This window comes from Budorcas taxicolor, chromosome 10, assembly GCF_023091745.1.
Source record: "Budorcas taxicolor isolate Tak-1 chromosome 10, Takin1.1, whole genome shotgun sequence".
NCBI classification, from domain to species: Eukaryota; Metazoa; Chordata; class Mammalia; order Artiodactyla; family Bovidae; genus Budorcas; species Budorcas taxicolor.
In genome coordinates, this window is record NC_068919.1 from 39,365,618 (window position 1) to 39,386,280 (window position 20,663).

Consider the following 20,663-nt stretch of genomic DNA (forward strand, 5'->3'; position numbering starts at 1 on the left):
AGAGTGGAAGAACGCCCCAGCGCGCGGGAGGTAGAGAGACCCCCAGCCCTTTGGCTCCTCTTTTTATATGTCTTTTCCTCCCCCTGGGCCTGCTCTATGTAAACTGGGCTAGCCAGGAGTGTTGTTTGTTCTACCTGAGGTCCTCACTCTGGTCCTCTGACCTTCCTTTGTTCTATTTTCACAGGCTTTCCCCTTCCTTATCTTTTAGCCACTGCCATTCTGGACTCCTATTTTCTATTCTAATTGCCTAACACTTCCTAAATATGCCACTTTCCCACTTTCTGACACTCATTTTTTCATGGTATTTTCCCTTTTAATCATCTCTAAATATTAAAAGAATTTGTGGAATAAACTCACTGTAAAATATAAAAGACTGAAAATATAAAAGCTGAGTGAACAGCCTCTACATACTCTGCACAGAAGGAGTTTCTGTTTTAAACAAATCAAAGTTTTGCTAACTAAAACACTAAATATTAAATATTAACTAGTGAGTGAACAAATGGAGCCTTACTATAGCTCCTTATTTTTTTGTAACAATTACCTCTTCTTGAACTATGCATAAAGGCAGTTTTAAAATATAACACACTAGAAACATATAACATCTTTACCTATTATCCTAGAAAGGAGGAAAAATTCTTTTCCCTTCTACCTTCCTAACTCAGGGAGCTGGTGATGGACAGGGAGGCCTGACGTGCTGCAATTCATGGGGTCGCAAAGAGTCGGACACAACTGAGTGAACTGAACTGAACTACCTTCCTAAATTCTCCAGAAATTAAATTTCTGGACCCACTTCGTAAAGTCCAGAAATTAAACTGACCAAAGACAGATTAACAATAGAAAAACAAAATGAACTTTATTAGCTTTTGCACCACGCATACACATGAGAACACCTAGAGATGAGTAACTCCAAGAAATGGTTGGAACTTGGGCTTACTAGCACCTTAACAAAAGACAGTAAAGTTCTAGAGAAGTAGGAAGCCAAAGGAAAAGGACTTTGAGCTTCTAGGGTGGCAAACTGTAGGAAAGCAGATATATGGAAAAGGAAAATTAATGGTTTAGATAAGAGCTAGTCTTAGCAAGGTTTGTTGTGGAGATTCCACTGTTACAGTCTCCAGGTTGACAGAGGTCTAAAGTTGTCCCTTGGAGAAGGAAATGGCAACCCACTCCAGTATTCTTGCCTGGAGAATCCTATGAACAGAGGAGCCTGGCAGGCTACAGTCCGTGGGGTCACAAGAGTTGGACACAAGTGACTAAACCATCCCCAGCAAAGTTGTCCCTGGTAATTAACATCTGTCCTACCTGGTAGAGATGGGAGAGGAGACATACTTGCAAATTGATGTCCTATTAATCCTTTCAGACATATAGAGGTAGTGCAGAGAGCTTTTCTTGTACCTAATTTCTCTCAACTGCCTTCAGCTCAAAATAGTCCTTATGCCAAAGTGGCACATTTTGGAGTGACATACTCTGCTGTTCTACAAGGCCAAGAATTTTATTTACAAAAATAATGTATCTGGATGTGAACATTAAGGACACTACTTCTAAGAAAATTAAATTTTTGAAGTCTTAATTAAATCCAAAATAGGCAATGTGTGCCAACACTACAAAAGACTTCAAAAGTCTCTTCATCTGCCAACTGTTTCCCAATTTGAGCATGAATTTTATTCCTCTCTTGAGTGTCATATTATACTCCCTGAAACCTGCACAACTGTCATTGAAAACCAGAAGGAATATAGAGTGTTAGGTATTATATAGACTTTACTGAACCATAGTCCAGTGACTAAATCCCTATAGTTGAATTCCTGAGTTTATAATTTAGATGTTTGTTTTTAATTTGGTGACTCTGGGGAAGGGAATTTGGGTAGAGACAATAGCTAGCATTTTCTAAGCACTTACCATGTGCCAGGCATGATTCTAGGTTGTTAATATGGGTTATCTCATCTACTCCTCACAATAGTCCTATTTAATCTTCTTTTGCATACTTTTCATGTAAGGAAACTGGGAGATATATATAGATTGTGGAACTTGCCCTCACACAGTTAGCATATGAAGGGAAGCCAGTGAGATACAAATACTCAGCAGGGAAAAAAGCTCGACATATCACATTTATAGTATACTTTTCTAAATCTTTTACTCAGCATCATCAATTCATAGTTGACAATTATTGTCTCTCTCTCTCTTTCATTAACTCATCAATTTTCCGTGACTTGGTAAGCTTAACTTTAAAAAAAACTCATAATAACCATCTGCAACCCTTTAAAAAATTTTGAATATATTTACATGTTACATAAAGACCAGTATAAAGGAATACCTAAAAGAATTATGCAGACCACTGATCAATCCCAAGGAATTCTATATGCTCCCTATTCCAGCTTAGATGCTGTATCAGACTACCTAAATGTGAAGAAAACAAATTCCTGCTCTCCTTTCCCATTAAGCAGATCGAATGATAGGCAAAAACAAAACAAAACAGCTCATTAAAGCAACAGTAACAATTGGACATTTAAAAATGGAATTCTTTCAAAGTTCTTCCTTCTACTTGTAAAAAATATTCACCCAAACTACATATTTACTCATACAGGGCAAATTGTGCAAAATTTAATGCATAGAATAACACAATTGGTGTCTATTATAATGAAATAAAACAAGCATCAAAGGCACAATATTCATAAAACACCTAGAATCTATAACCCACTAAAATTCAGGCTACCAGCCAAACACTACAACAGCTTCAAACATCAAGCAGCTTCAGCTGTATGATTCGAAACTGACAATGCATAATTTCCAAAGAGCTCTAGGTAGGTAAACAGCGGTGATGCAATGAGTTATTTGTGCCAGGTATTTTTTTCGTTGCTGTCTGATTGTTCCAGCTCCCCAGAGGTTAGGAGTCTATCACCTGCTGTTCCTCAGCTGCTGAGATCAGACTATAACACAGATGGAGGGCCTGCGTTCTCAAAGCTGCTGCTTCACGGAGATAAGGCCGCACCGGAGAAGTGCTCAGCTTTTCCTCCCTCTGAACGAGCCTGAACAGCCATCAATAAAACACAGTTACTTCTCAACTGTTATGTTGAACAACAGTGCCTTGCACACACAGGTGAAATTTGATAAAAAGGAGTTATTTAAGTCACTTGAAATGCCTATAGCTTCATTATTTCTAGCTCTTGGGTTATCTCTCTTTCCTTTTTTTCCCCTTCTTTCTCTCCTTCTCCCTAATCTACTGCCAAAATGCAATGATTTAAGGACCCAGTGGAAATATTGGGTCACATTTCTCCACCAGTTGTTTGCCTTGAATGTTCCTGGTGAGCTATTCTTTAGCCACTTTGTCATTCTGCTGTTATACATGGCATTATATCTCTATGAATGAGAAGACTGCAAAAATCTACTATGACCATTCAGAAACATGTATTATACCTGGTTTTGATATTGCAATTAGAATAAGCCGCTTTTCAGAAGCCAATGAAAGATAGTTGCAATCCCTAGCATCACACACATTTATACAGTTCTTAATTTTATCAAAAGACAGATCGTTTCCCCTGAAAATTCCTAAATATGCGAATACGAACTGCTCACCCACCTTCCTGCCACTGGAGAGTTGTAGAAAGGGTCAGATTGTGCCACTAAATAGTACTTCTTATAATTACCAGGTTGATGAAACAACTTCATCATTATTGACAACAGCTTTGCCCCACCCACCCCATGAGGTAGAAATCTGCTTAGCTTAGAACCAGAGATCAATTATTGCTTAATGTTATCAATATATTTTTATTCTTTCCCTCGTGATAGGTCCTCAAGTAGCATGTTTGGTGGCTAAATTTTCCCCCTTTAGCCACTCTGGGGATTCTTGTGTAATATTTTTAAAAAGACCTTAATCTGATGCTTCCACACTTCAGAAGTTTATTGGGAGCATTGGGCACAGGTATACCTTATGATACAGAACAAATAATAAGAAATTCACTGTCACATAATTGTAAAACATTGAACTGATTAAATATGCATTGCCTGAATTATTACTATATATTTTAAATACACATATTTTAATGTATTTTCCCATTATTTCCTTAACTTCTCTTACAGTTGTTGTTTAGTCACTAAGTCATGTCCAACTCTTTTGTGAGCTATTGGACTGTAGCCTGCCAAGTTCTTCTGTCCATGGGATTCTCCAGGCAAGAGTACTGGAGTGGGTTGCCATTTCCTTCTCCAGGGGATCTTCCCAACCCAGGGGTTGAACCCTTGTCTCCTGCTCAGCAGGAGGATTCTTTACCACTGAGCCACCTGGGAAGCCCTTGCTTACAGCAATAGAACCCTATCTTTCATTGTTGATAGAGCATTTTGATTCCTCCATTAAACTCAAAGTAAACTGCTTCATCTGCTTCCCTAGTTATTCAGTGGTGAAAAACCTGCCTGTCAATGCAGGAGGCTCAGACTCGATCCCTGGATCAAGAGATTGCCTGGAAAGGGAAATGGTAACCCACTTCAGTATACTTGCCTGGGAAATCTCATGGACAGAGGAGCTTGGCGGTCTGCAGTCTGTGGGGTCATAAAAGAGTCAGATACAATGTAGCAACTAAGCAACAACAACAACAACAACAAAGTTTCTTACTGAAAATCAAGTATTGGGAAAACAGTTTAACATGACCCGCCAAAGACTGAACTACCTGTTCACATTCTATCATGAAAGTGGGGTAATTTAAATGGAAGTTTGTTTTGTTTTTGTAAACTTATATTGACTTACCTATACTTTTAAGTCATTCTGCCAAATGTTGTCTTTGTTGTTCAATTGTTAAGTCATGCCCAACCATTTGCAACCCCAAGGACTGCAGCATGCCAGGCTCCTGTATCCTTTGCTATCTCCTGGAGTTCGCTCAGATTCATTTCCATTGAGTTGGTGATACTATCCAACCATCTCATCCTTTGCTGTCCCCTTCTCTTTTTGCCGTCATTCTTTCCCAGCATTAGGGTCTTTTGTAGTTAAGTTGACTCTTCGCATCAAGTGAAAGTGAAAGTTGCTCAGTTGTGTCTGACTCTTTGCAATCCCATGGACTGTATAGTTCATGGAATTCTCCAGGCCAGAATACTGGAGTGGGTAGCCTTTCCCTTCTCCAGGGGATCTTCCCAACCCAGGGATCAAACCCAGGTCTCCCGCATTACAGAATTCTTTACCAGCTGAGGCACAAGGGAAGCCCATCTTTACATCAGGTGGATAAATTATTGGAGCTTCAGATCAGCATTAGTCCTTTCAGTGGGTACTTAGGGTTGATTTCCTTTAGGATTGACTGGTTTGATTTTGCTGTCCAAGGGACTCTGAAGAGTCTTCTCCAGCACCACAATTCAAATGCATCAGTTCTTCAGTGCTCAACCTTCTTTATAGTACAGCTCTCACATATGTACATGGCTACTGGAAAACCCATAGCTTTAACTATCAGACCTTTGTTGGCAAAGTGATATCTCTGCTTTTAAATACACTCTGTAGGTTTCTCATAGCTTTTTTTCCCCAAGGAGCAAGCATCTTTGAATTTCATGACTACAGTCAATGTTTGCAGTGATTTTGGAGCCCAAGAAAATAAAATCTGTCACTGCTTCCATTTTTTCCCCCTTCTATTTGCCATGAAGTGGTAGGACCAGATACCATGATCTTAGTTTTTTTAACGGTTTAGTTAATGCCACCCAAACCCATAGGGCTTAATATCTGCTTCTATCATATTTATGCAAAGTATGTGAATCATATAAAACATGCTCATTGATAGGTGATATTTGACATCAGACGAGTAACAAATCTGATATACTGAATAGTGGGGTGGTAGATATGATGACAAATTTCTTTGAATGACACACCTTCTAAGCTTTGACTACCAGCAAGAAATGTATCACACTTGACAGAGAATTCTGTGAGAATAAGAGAGAGCATAAATAAATTATTTAATTCTAACAACATCGTCCATCCTCTCTAACCCCAGGTATTTAAACATAAGCAATTCTTTAAGCTATTCTCAGTACTTTTCTCATAATGTAAGTGTTATCAATAGTGGGGGCTGACTGCTCGCTGTTTAAAAGGCTCAGAATATTACCTACAGTCCATGAGGAGGAGGAGCTCCTTGAGATCCTGGACTTTGCTTAATGACTGAACCATTATTCAGTCTCGGCTGACTGTTTTCTTTTGTTTATGCATTTTCTCACTTCTCTGATTAAACTCATTGTTGGCTATTTATTTATTTATTTATTTTTCACACACAGAAGACAGACTGAGGACCTAGTGGGGAAGGACCATAGAGTCCTGCTCCATTTCAAAAGCACTTTCAAACTGAAGAATAAATGTCACCATTGATAAAAATATTTAAAAATATATCTAGAATGCTGTACAGCAAATTTCTCAAGGCAAGTGGTCTCAATATAAAACCTCTGTGTATGTATGTGTGTGTGAGAGAGAAATTTCTTTTTGATTTGCAGTTTCACTTCATTTAATAAGGAAGTTAAAACCTATTTTATTAAATCATATCAAAAGTGATATCTCCAATGACAGTCAACTCATGTTTTTTACACTTGGAAGAAATTAAATATTTTATATCTCTAATTTTCAAATTGTATCCTGATTATAAGATATATTAGTTTTAGCAATAGATAATTATTTCATTAAATATATAAGAAACTATTGAAAGGTTTTTGCTGAACCATGAAAAGACGCCAGGATTTTTTGCCTTTGGAGGAGAAGAATTCAATCCGGAGCCAGAGATGAGGCTTGATCACTCAGAGGTTTTGTGTAATAAAGTTTTATTAAAGTATAAAGGAGATAGAGAAAGCTTCTGACATAGGTATCAGAAGGGGGCAGAAAGAGTACCCCTCTGCTAGTTTTTAGCTGGATGTTATATAGTCACTAGCACTCTGTTAATGAAAGAAAGTAATGTCTTAAAACTCAGAGAATGGCACCAGGCCCCTCATCCATAAAATGTATTTTGGGATAATCTTGGCACCAGATGAGTCATCCCGGGTCATAAAACGATTGACTTGAATCTTGTAGAAAGGCAGATTACCACACAAATAGTTTCATTTACACAGATTAGGGAAACAATGTCTAAGTATAACATACTGGTTTGTCAAGTCGGTTCTGAGCCATTAGTGAAACCAACTTGAAGACAGAGTCTGCGGTAAATGCATAGTATAATAACATAGCTTAAGACAAATATTTCCACAAGAAAAATGCATTGGTTAACTCAAGGTTTGAGAATGGTTAAATTCAGGTTGAACCAGTATTGGCAACACAGTATTTTAAGAGAAACCTCTTTTTAAATTTGTATAGAGAAGGGGGAAAAAAAAAAAAAAAAATATATATATATATATATATATATATATATATATATATCTCACTAGTTTGTTTCCTCCTGCCACTTATGAGAGAGATAAAAAATGTCTGACACTTGCAGCCTATTTCCTCCATTTGGTGACCCCTGGCCTTCCTTCCTGTTACCCTCTCACTATGATTGATGTATAATAAACTGAATGAACTTATTTCTAATTTTCATTATTGATTATGATTTACTTATTCTGAAAGCCAAAAAAATGTCTAATTTTCATTCTTGATGATTAGTTAATTATTCTGAAAGCCAAACATATAAAGAAATATTATGTATTTTATCATGCTCCTTGCTTCACAAATGACAAATTCTAGCAAGACACATAGCATAGACTTATTACAACTTACTAATGGGAAATAGCATATTGATATATTATGTAATTTTTATAATTTTCAATAAAATAGATAAAATCATGTCAGATGTATGATATGTCAATCTTGAGTGCACAGCATTTACTAATTTGTCTTTCAAGATGTGTGTCACTATTCCTTGAAACACATATTTATGCAAATTGATAAATTAAATTGGACCTTATGAGACAAAGAGAAGGAATTGGATGTTTGACTTGAAAATGAGAATTGACTTTGCTAATTTGGTAATATTCTGAACAGTTTTTCATAAATTGAATGAAATTAATCTGTAGCTCAAAACCATCTGACAAATAAATCTATAAAGTTCAAGCTAAGAACATTTAAAAACATTAAATTAATAAACCTGTAACAGAACTAAAATATCTTCATAACTCCAATTCTGTCTCAGTCAAGATTCAGCAGATGACATGCTAAAATTAGAAATTTTGAAGACAGTTTACTTACAAAGAGCCTAATTAAAAGAGAATGTTGGAAGTACAGAAGAACCACAAAGAATGAAATGAGAACTAGGGCCAAGAAGCTGACATTACCGTTTAGCCACAGGAATAAGGGAAGGGAGGACTTATTGAACCCTGGAAGGAAAGTTAATCTTGTAGACAAGGCTGCTTGGAAATGAGCAGTTTTGTTTTGGGACAGCCAGTCTGAGCCATCTTAAAGCAGAAAGATCCAGGAGAGTAAAGACCCAGAATAAAACCCCAAACTTGATTCACTTCTCTCCTTCATGTTATCTGCTAGGGCTTCCTATAGCTGAAGCTAGAGAGAAATCAGGAGGCTTGAAAGCCCACTGACTTCTTGATACAAGGCAGCATACATACAAGGGCAAAGAAGGAAAGAGAAGAATTTGGAAGGGTACATAAAAAGCATCTAATACAAGACTTTTCTTATTATATCAAGTTAAACAAGATGCACCAAAGAGAGAGAATAACAGGTAAGATCAATTGTTATTTACCTATTTTAATTGGTGATCCCTCTTGTATTAATGAAGGTTCTTCAGAGAAACAATCTATAGGCTATACATATAGATATATAGAAAGAGATTTCTTTATGAGGGATTGGTTCACATGATTATGGAGGCTGAGAAGACTTTTCATGTGCTGTCTGCAAGCTGGAGCTTGAAGGAAAGCTGGTGGTGTAGAACAGTTCAAGCGTGAAGGCCTGAGAACCAGGGAAGCCAATGATAAAAATCCCAGGTTCAGTTGAATTGCAAGCCCTGAGAACTGTGACACCCAACGTTTGAGGGCAGGGAAAGATGGATGTCCAGCTCAAGCAAAGAGTAAACTTGCCCTTTCTCTGACTTTTTAGTTCTGTCAGTCCATCTGTCGGAATGACGGAATGATTTCCACCTGCGCTGGTCTGTGCACCCTTCTTTACTCAGATTATCAAGTCAGTGCTAATCTCTTCATTCAATAACCAGCTGAAATTGCTAGTTAGGTCTATTTTGCCTTTTCTTTGATTGTCTTTATGAGTCAGTGAGTGAACATATAATCTACTATACTGATTATTTTAATTGCTTCTTTCCAATAGTAGTGAGTCTCCACTTCTCCCTTTTTGTGAGATTTCATTGGCTGGAACTTGCCTTAGAAAACTGAAAAGTGTTAGTGATAATATGCTTCATATTTTAATTGGAATGCCTCCAGGGTTTCACAGTTCAGATTACCACTGAGTTTGATTTCAAATCAATACAGTTTAATGAAAACTTTTTGTTGTTGTTGTTTCTGGTTGTCGATGTTGTTTTCCTGGTTATTCTCCAACTGCTAACTTACCCAATCTACATGGTTAACAGATTTAACCAAATGCCTTTTTGACATACATTTTAATCATTTTAACGATGATTTTAAACTTACATTGATTATAATGATGTTTTGGGAATCTCCAGAGAATCACAACCAATAGGATATGTATGGATATATATAAAAGGAAATTTATTTTGGGAATTAGCTTACATAATTATGGAAACCAAGAAGTCCCAGGATCCACAATCTGCAAACTGGTGAACTAGGAAGTCCTGCGGTGCAATTCAGTTCAAGTCTGAAGGTGTGAGAACCAGGAGAGTTAATAGTGTAAATCCCAATTCTAGTCTTAACACCTTAGAACCAGGAGAAAGATACCAGAGGGCAGGTGAAGATGGATATTTCAGCTCAAGTGAAAATTCAGCAAATTCACCTTTCCTACCTTTTTCTATTCAGGCCTTCATCAAATTGGGTGATGCCCACTTGCCTTTGGGAGGGCACTCTTCTTTACTCAGTATATCAATTCAAATGCTATTCCCATCTGAGAACACCCTCACACACCCCCAGAAATAATGTTTTATCAGCTATCAGGTCATCCCTTACCTCAGTCAAGTTGATCATATAATTAAGTTTCACACTTCCTCCCAACAAAAACCATGAATAATACTAGTTACTGGATAAAAATTTCGTAATTTAGGCTGCTTCATGTTCTTTGCTTTCTGCAAATCTAAACCATAACCTAATCAACTGATTTATAATTAATAATAGCTGTTGATAATAGACTTTTATGTTATTTGGCATGAAATTCTGAAAGATTTCAAAGAACTGAGTGATGTTAAAATAAAACCTCTTTCATTCCTATCAACATATACAGATAAATAAGTTTCTTTACTGCTTCAGGTAATAAAATGAAAGCTATCATAGGGTTGATTATAAACCATCTGTGCTATGCTTAGTCCTTCAGTCATGTCAACTCTTTGCGACCCCATGGACCATAGCCCTGCAGGCTTCTCTGTCCACGGGGATTCTCCAGACAAGAACACTGGAGTGGGTTGCGTGACCTCCTCGAGGGAATCTTCCCAACCCAGGGATCAAACCCAGGTCTCACACATTGTGGGCAGATTTTTTTACTGTCTGAGTCATCAGGTGAGCCCTAAACTGTCATATTCTAGAAATAACTCACATTTATCCATAGATAAGTTTAGTAATTAAAAATTGCTTTATTAATCTCATTGAGATATGCATGTTGAATGTTAATTTTATGTTATTTGCTTGTTAAATTAGTAATATGTTTATGCCAAGATCAATTACTAGTAATAATTATAATGAAAGTCAATTTAGAAGGAAAACACTTTGATAAAGCCTTATATAACAAAATGTGTAACAAAATGTAAAATTTTATTTTGTGTACACATTTTGTGGCAGAATTAAGATGGGGTGTTTAATAAAAGAGTTTTTAAAGATAAAGCGACATAGTATTAATGTGAAATTTAGTGATTGACTAAAATGGAAATATGAGTTCAAGATGAAAAAGAATATAACTTTTCTGAATATTATAGAATAGGTTATCTATATTTTAAATGGTTGACAAGAATTTCAAATCACTGTGCTCAGGGAAAAAAATAGGGATGAAATATCTTCCTGCAAGGATTTATCCTGAGCTTTCTTACAGAGTGCTGAGGATCTGGTAATTTATATCCATCAACTGCACTCTTTTGTTGTCTCTGATTACCTTTGCCTAGAAGAAAACTTCACCAGAATATCTGGTGATATTCCTTCTAAAACTTTACCCGTGTTTTGCTTGCGTTTCTGAAATCTTTGTTGTTGTTGTTCAGTCGTAAATTTGTGTCCAGCTCTTTGCGACCCTGTGGACTGCAGCATGCCAGGCTTCCCTATCCTTCACCATCTCCCAGAGCTTGCTCAAACTCATGTTCATTGAGTCGGTGATGCCATCCAACTATCTCATTCTCTGTTGTCCCCTTCTCCTGCCTTCAATCTTTCCAAGCATCAGGGTCTTTTCAAATGAGTCAGTTCTTCCCATCAGGTGGCCAAAGTACTGGGGCTTCAGCTTCAGCATCAGTCCTTCTAATGAATATTCAGGATTGATTTCCTTTAAAACTGACTTGTTTCCATTGTTTCCCCATCTATTTTTCATGAAGTAATGGGACTGGATGCCATAATCTTCATTTTTTGAATGTTGAGTTTTAAGCCAGCTTTTTCACTCTCCTCTTTCACCTTCATCAAGAGGCTTTTTAGTTCCTCTTCACTTTCTGCCATAAAGGTGGTCTCATCTGCAAATCTAAGGTTATTGATATTTCTCCCAGCAATCTTGATTCCAGCTTGCACTTCATCCAGCTCAGCATTTTTCATGATGTACTCTGCATATAAATTAAATAAGCAGGGTGACAATATACAACCTTGACGTACTCCTTTCCCAATTTTGAAGCAATCTGTTGTTCCATATCTGGTACTAATCATCGCTTCTTGACCTGCACACAGGCTTCTCAGGAAGCAGGTCACGTGGTCTGGTATTCCCATCTCTTTAAGAATTTTCCAGTTTGTTGTGATCCATACAGTCAAAGGCTTTAGCTTAGTCAATGAAGCAAAAGTAGATATTTTTCTAGAATTCTCTGAAATCTTAGTGCTTATCATTTTAACCCTTTTGTTTGTTTGTTTTGGTTATGGTATAAGGCACAGATATAAAAGATGTTATCTCTCCAAATTTATACTCACTTATCCCAGTACTGTTTTGTGAACAAATATCATAACCCTTGATGCTTCATCAAATCCTATATTTCCTTGTGAATTTTTTTCTGTACTTTGTTTTATTCCATTGATGTGTTTGTCTTGTGCTGTGACTGATCTTTTTAACAATACTATGTCTTTATAGATATACTTCAAAATTTAGCTGGTATAACTACCTCATTATAATTTTTCTTCAACATTTATATATTTATTCTTTCAGATTAACTTTAGAATCATTTGTTTTTTCAACTTAAAATTACCTTGGGATTGCTGTCGACGTTACAGTAAATTTACTATCACTGGTTTGGCTTATCTCTCTTGGCTCAGTGGAACTATTAACCACTATTGAAAATAAGTTCTTGGCTTTTCAACTTGAAACATGCTAGTATAAGCAGCAGTTTTATGAACCAATTGGAATATAAACCAGTTGGACTTGTGGCTTTCATTGCTCTGTGTTGGGAGAGTGATAATTGAAATCATGGATATTTTTTAATCTAATCATGATGTTTTCACACATATCTTTTGAAATTGGATGTCTTGCAAAGTTTTTTTTGCTGATTTTCAGGTCAACTGTTTATTGAGGTCTTTCAAGCACCTCCAATTTGAATTTTAGGAACTCTGTAAAGTTTATATTCTAAGGAAAGCCATTGATCCAGGTTTTATTGGGTGAAAGAAGCTTAACTGTACTATATTTATGTAGGTTAGAAAAGAAATGAGCTCTTCTACACACTGATTCTTTTCTCTGGGAATATAATCTCTCTCTACTTATTCTCACCATGTTTTATGTTTCTCAAGTAAAGATTTAATTTTTCTTTTTATGAAAGCCTTGCTGATTAATTTTTAGTTTGTTGTACTATTATTTATTTTATTCTTGTTGTGAATAAAATACTTCTACATTGCCCTTTTAAAAAGCTGGCTATTTTTGGTAATATTATAGACAGCAAGGATATGGTATAGAGTATGGTATGTTTTGGGGCTTCCCAGTGGTGCACGGTAAAGAATCTGCCTACCGATGCAGGAGGCGCAAGAGACACAGTTTTGATCCCTGGTTAGAGAAGATCCCCTGGAAGAGGAAATTGTAACCTGCTCCAGTATTCTTGCCTGGAAAATTCCATGGATAGAGGAGCCTGGTGGACTACAGTCCATTTGGTAAAAAAGAGTCAAATATGACTGAGCACAAATGTTGTATTTAGTCTTGCATCTTGCTGAGTTTTCACATAAGTTTGGCTACTATTAGAGTTAATGTACTATGCTGGATTATGTACTTATATTTTCTATCTATTAATGATAGTGATTGTTATCATTTGCATTAACTTTCCATTTTTCAGATGACTAAATTCTCAAATTTTATTACTAAATTTATCAGAAGAATAATGTGAATAACACTTGGTGATTTGGGGCTTTTTGTTATTGTTCACTCTTAATAAGGAGTTTCTTATTGATTCCTGATAGTCTTTAATAGATTAAAGGCATTTTTCTTCTAGTCTTAGTTTGTCATATGATTAAAAAAAAAAAAAAGAATACATACTTATTGTTTCCAATTCTTCTTTAGTATCTAAAGAAATTTTTATACATTTTTATCCTTTAACGTAATAACATATTAGGTTATTAGATGTGTGCATGCTAAGTCACTTCAATCGTGTCTGAGTCTTTGCAACACAATGGACTGTAGCCATCCAGGCTCTTCTGTCCATGGGATTCTGCATGCAAGAATACTGGAGTGATTTGCCATGCCCTCCTCCAGGAGATCTTCCCAACCCAGGGATCAATCCTCTGTTTCAAGTTTCCTGAGTTGGCAGGAGGGTTCCTTACCACCACCACCACCTGGGAAGACCAAGGTTAATAGATGTCTAGTTCTAAAACATTCTCAAATTTTACCCCATAATTTTCGCCTGCATCTTGCATATTTCTTTTATTTTGAGTTGATATATTGTTATTGTTACTTCCAATGTTGAATATATGTTTTTTCAATCTTTCTTATTTTCTCATAAAATACTTAAGAAATATTTTCTGAAAAATTTCAGCAACATCAAATATTTGATATGTTTTATTCCCAGTTTCAGTCAGCTCTAATATGTTATATTATGTTTACATTTCCTATTTAACCAGAACAATATTTAGGAAAAAAATTTGATTTTCTCTTTTCCTTCCTTCTTCCCTCTCTCCCTCTCTTTCTTTCCCTCCCTCCCTTTTTACCCTCTTTCCTTCCATTTTTCCTCCCTACCAGTTCCACTAATTTCACTAATGCCACTTTCCAAAACTGAAATGTATGTGTTTTGGGCTTTAATATGTCATTGCATTTTTAACCAGACACACAAAACACTGCCATAGTGACAAACACCATGGCTTACTCACTCAATAGCTATACTCCAATCTTGCTTACTAACAAAATTTTAATTTTATTTTGACACCAATGTTCTTAGTATAAGAAGATCAATTACCATTGGTTCTGATCATTCAAACCAATCTTATTCTCTGGTACAGATCCTTGCTTTCACAGCTGTCCTTATGTAACTACAGGTGGGCACGTAACATAGTTCTAACCAATGAGTTATAGTTGGGAGTCTCCTGATGAAGCACTGGGAAAAGGGATCTCCTTCTAGACAATAGTGTGCAAGGCATTTATGCCATTGAAGGAAATCTTTTAAATATGTGACTGCTGCAGCTGTGGCAATATCACTTGATATCTTAAGGAAAAATAAGAAAAGTACAGGAATATTACAGAAGGAGCAGGGTTTTCATGCTTTTCTTTTTAATAGGCTTTCTGAATTTTAGCTGTGCTCATGGGTGCTTGAAATAAAGCTAAAATGTACCAACTTTTCTTGATGCTACTTGCTATCAGGTCGTTAAAGATACGCAAATTCCAATAGTTTCTTTCTCTCCCTGTTCTCCTATTGTTGTGATGAAGATAACATGGCTTTAGTTAATGCAATCCTATACTATAAGGTGAATTAGGAATGGAAGCACTATAAAAATAGTGTAACAAGATAGAAAGACACCAGATCTCCAATTCTGTGGAGCATCTTTCTGGCCATGGACCATGCACTTGAACGTTTATGTAATAAATAATTAAATTTCCATGTAGTGACCCTTATTTTAATTTGGAGTTTCCTGTCCCTTAAATCCCAAACTAAACTAACACTGATCCTGATCCAGATTCTTGATTTGCAAGTCACATAATGGAAAGGGTAACTGGTTAATTTCAGGTTCTCATTAAGTAAAGTAATAAATATTTTCTTACTTTGCGGTTGGCTTTTCTGTTGTTGTTTAGTCACTAAGTTGTGTCTGACTCTTTGTGACTCCATGGGCTATAACCTGCCAGGCTCCTCTGTCCACGGGATTTCTCAGGCAAAACTGCTGGAGTTGAGTAGCCATGTCCTTCTCCAGGGGATCATCTGGACCCCGGATCGAACCTGTGTCTCCTGCATTGGTAGGCAGATTCTTTACCACTGAGCCATACATGAAGACAAATCATTCACCATGGTTAAAAATTAAAGCTTCACATATATATCCATAGACTATTGTCTATATTAACAAGTTTTCTATGTGAGAAACAGAATTTATTAGATTTGACTTTGCTGGGATACATTTTGAGACAACATTATACTTACTGACCTACACTGCTAGTTTTCATAGGCAGAGTTTTTAAAGAGAACAATCTTCCCTACAAGATAACATTTAAACTTCAATATTTCATAGCTATATTACATATTTTTCAGCATGATATCATAATCTCCATTTAATTTCATAATTGACTTCATATATTGTATATACATATATGTTTATCTAGGTGTTTGAATTCTAATATTCAAAATTCTATTTCCAGTCAGTTATGCCCTTTGTCATGATATAGCCCAGATACAAAGCTCTTAATTTTTTCTCATTCGAATAGCTATGTAAGAATGGCATAAATAAATGCTTTCATCCAAATGAAGGACATTCTTTTGAGCCAGTGTAGATTATAAAGTTTGTGACTAGTGGGTTGTGTTTAGAAAGTTAACATGTGTAAAGTTAATCCTTAATTAATATAACGAATATTCTGGGGGCAATAGTATCATGAGGAAGACAGAAAAGTTGAAGGTTGTTTCCTTTTTCAATTGATTTGTATTTCAGGTTCATTCTGTGTCTTTTAACTGTCAGCCTTACTACTGCTTGAATATCTTGGCTCTGCGTATATGAACATAGTCAACTCTTTCATTGCCTTGAGCATTGCTGGAGGATATTCAAGCTATTTGCTGATCTCTAGCTATGTTTTAACCAAACTTTATTTTATAAGGAGTCCCTAGGCTCAACCATGAGGCATTTTTATGCCTCCTTTGATTGATGCTTCCTGCCAAGGCCCTTAGTGATTTGGTAATATTTTAAATCCCTGCCTAAGTTGTTTTACTATTAGATAACTAGTGTGGAGAGCTGCTAGAATATTTGCATCTTTTCTTTGTGGCCAAGAATAGATTTAATGGTTCCTGAGAGAATTTTATTGTTTGATGGCTTTTCCCATTCTCATGTCAGCTTTCTGTGGTTTCACAGAAAACTTATTATCTTTGAAGTCAGGCCTCCTTCACATACCCTTCTGATCCTACTCCTTCCAAATTTTCTTTTCTCAGAACATAGAATTAAAAGTCAACCACATTTGATTCAGAAACTATGCCCTACTAGTATTTGTCTTAGGCCAAGATACTGACCTCTGAGTCACAAGTTCTGTAGGATGCACTTTGGGATAAGTAAATAGTTATGATAGAACAGTGCCAGCGCCAGGACATAGTAAATAGTTTAAGTTCGGTATAAGTTCAGGAATAAAATAATTTCAGTTACTCATATTGCAGTTATAATCAGTCCTTTTGTACTGCACGATTAAATCATGCAATTTTTAAATAGAAAATGTAGTTTGTAGTCAACATTTATTATCTATCTATATTAATATTTACTAAAGTATTTGTTTCTCTTCCCTTTAGTTCTGAACTGCCTGCTTGCTAACTCAGAACGTTCCTGATTTTGTAGGCAATTATGTATTTTTAAAATTAGAAATGTATTACTGAAATACAGTACCACCTATTTATTACCCTGGGATCAGTTCAGTTCAGTTCAGTTGCTCAGTTGTGTCAGACTCTACAACCTCATAGACTGTAGGATGCCAGGATTTTCTGTCCATCACCAGCTCCTGGAGGTTACTCAAACTCATGTCCATCGAGTCAGTGATGCCATCCAATCATCTCGTCCTCTGTTGTCCCCCTTCTCCTCCTTGGGATGCATATACCTTGGGATGGTTATATGCATTTTGGAATTTACTGAATGTCTATTTTGATGATAAAAACATCTATCAGTAATTAAAAAAAATCAATTTGAAGTTTTCAGACTTGTATTCAAGAAGATTATATCTTAAAATGCAGGTAATATTTTATATTCTAGTTATATCAAGAGCATTATTTTGCTTCCTTTAAGCTTTAAATAGTTCTTTATGTAAAATCTGATAAATGGACCCTTTATGATTTCAATGAATTGCACTAGTTTTCTATTACTCTGAAGATTTGGCATAAGCAATAAATCTTTGTATTCAACATGACTTTTTATGTCCCCACGATTACCTTAGTCTCTCATGGACTTTTGTACTTATACTTTAAAATTCATAATTTTCTCTTAGTTCTGTAGCAATATTATTCTAGTTTCACATGTAGGGAAATATTCTTTGTAATTTCTGTGGGAATGAGAATATTTTCTGAGCAGTGTATACTACTTCAACTTCTGTGCACTGGATTCATGACTTGAGACTTGATAAATCTAGAGCCTAGAAATTGTATATTCTTCTGAGAAATCCCACTGCTGGGTATCTCAAAAGTTTTAGAGAAATTAAAAGTAATAAGCTTCTAGGAATAAGAGAAACTAATTAAAAAAAATTTTTTTTTAATTTAAAGCATCTTTCATGAGTCATTGTTCAAAAAGACTACTGAAGAAACCAGTCCATTAGGAATAAAAGATGAGGGTTTCTGTTTCCTTCCACTTCGGATATAGAAAGAGTTGCAAGAGAATGTTCCTCCACCTTAGCATTAAGAATCTTTAAGTCAGAGTTTCATAAACTCATAGAGACATGAACATGCAAAGATACCTATTGCATTATAATCCACAGAGTGATTAACTTGACCTAGAAGAGAAGTGACCCATGTCTGCTTTTTTATCTGGTGAAACAGCAGGAGGAGAAAAAAGCCATCATAGCTGAGATTAAGGAGAAAACAGATCCTTTTAATAAGTTCTTAAAGACTGATAATGTGCTGGTATGACAGTTTTGAGTCCCAGGGAGGTAGAAACAAAGAAAATTTGCAACTACCTGCCAAATGTTTTCCACAAGCTTCTTTTAGCACTAAGGAGAAAATTGTGCACAGCACGGAAGAGCTGAGACAGATTCCACCTGGGATTCAGGTATGGAGAGAATGCTGAAGTCTGAGGGGAGGGCAGTGCACCAAGAGAAATCCTTATGCACTTAAGGAACTCATTGTATGATAGTGCGATGGGCCTGCTAAAATGTAAAGGCAGGGAGGGATAACTGAGAGAAAATCTCCAGGCCTCAACACCTTCTACTGAGTAGGAGACAATATCTGTTTACGTCTGAAGGAGAGCTGAGAGGAAGCCTTCAGATGCAGGTGCACAAAGATACCTGAATGCTGAGAAGCATGCCGAAGGGAGAGAATTTCCACAGATACTCTGGATCTCACAGTGAGCATGAGGCAGAAGACATATTTGGCTGGGTGTGGGAAAGACAGATGAGATAAAGCTCTCCAAGGTGCCTGATCATGGAGTCTAGTGAAGTCTGAGGACAGGGAAACAGAGAGGCTGCAAGTATTCAAACCCCAAGTCTACTAAAAGAAAGAATTTGAATTTAATTTCTTTAAATTTAAATCTGAATTTACCTTCAAATAATTTGAGACCTCACTGAACTAAATATAACAAAAGCAGCAACAGATTCTAGGCCAAGCTCAAATGCAGACGGGATTGATTTAGAAGAAGGAGCATGCTTTTTTCTAGACATACATATTATTTATTTGGGAATCTATTTTTTTTCAAATTTTATGACATTTAAGAGAAATTTATTAGATAATAAGAAAGAAAACTAGACTGATAATCAACAATGAATCAGGCAGGAGGCATCAGAATTATCAATCAGTGATTTAAAAATAACCATGATAAAAATGTTAAAGGGTTTTATGGAAAAGGCCAGCTATTTCAAAGTAACTATGACAAATGCATCATAGCATCTAGAGAAAAAGGCAGAAAACAGCAAGAATGAACAGATGGGATGTATCATCAGAGGAATAGATATTATAAAAGATTCAGTCAGTCATTTCAGTCACTCAGTCGTGTCTGACACTTTGTGACCCCATGGACTGCAGCATGCCAGGCTTCCCTGTCCATCATCAACTCCCAGAGCCTGCTCAAACTCATGTCCATTGAGTCAGTGATGCCATCCAACAATCTCATCCTCTGACTTCCCCTTCTTCTCCTGCCTTCAATCTTTCCCAGCATCAGGGTATTTTCAGTGAGTCAGTTCTTCGCATCAGGTGGCCAAAGTATTGGCGTTTCAGCTTCAGCATCAGTCCTTCCAATGAATATTTAGGACTTATTTTCTTTAGGATGCATTGGTTGGATCTCCTTGCTGTCCAAGGGACTCTCAAGGGTCTTCTCCAACACCACAGTTCAAAAGCATCAATTCTTCAGTTCTCAGCTTTGTTTATGGTCCAACTCTCACCTCCATACATGACTACTGGAAAAAATCATAGCCTTGACTAGATGGACATTTGTTGGCAAAGTAATGGCTCTACTTTTTAATATGATATCTAGATTGGTCATAGCTTTTCTTTCAAGAAACAAGTGTCTTTTAATTTCAAGGCTTCAGTTACCATGTGCAGTGATTTTGGAGCCCCCCAAAATAAAGTCTGTCACTGTTTCAATTGTTTCCCACCTTTTTGCCATGAAGTGATGAGACTGGATGCCATAATCTTCATTTTTTGAATGTTGAGTTTTAAGCTAGCTTTTTCACTCTCCTCTTTTACTTTTAACAAAAGGTTCCTCAGTTCTTTGCTTTCAGCCATAAGGGTGGTGTCACCTGCATATGTGAGTTTTTTGATATTTCTCCCAACAATCTTGATTCCAGCTTTTGCTTAATCCAGTCCAGCATTTCACATAATGTGCTCTGCATAGAAGCTAAATATGCAGGGTTACAATATACAGCCTTGACGTACTCCTTTCCCAATTTGGAACCACTCTGTTATTCCATGTCCAGTTCTAACTGTTGCTTCCTGACCTGCATAGAGATTTCTCAGGTGGCAGGTCAGGTGGTCTGGTATTCCCATCTCTTTAAGAATGTTCCGCAGTTTGTTGTGATCCACACAGTCCAAGGCTTTGGCATAGTAAATAAAGCAGAGGTAGATGTCTCTCTGGAACTCTCTTGCTTTTTTACGTGATTCAACAGTTGTTGGCAATTTGAT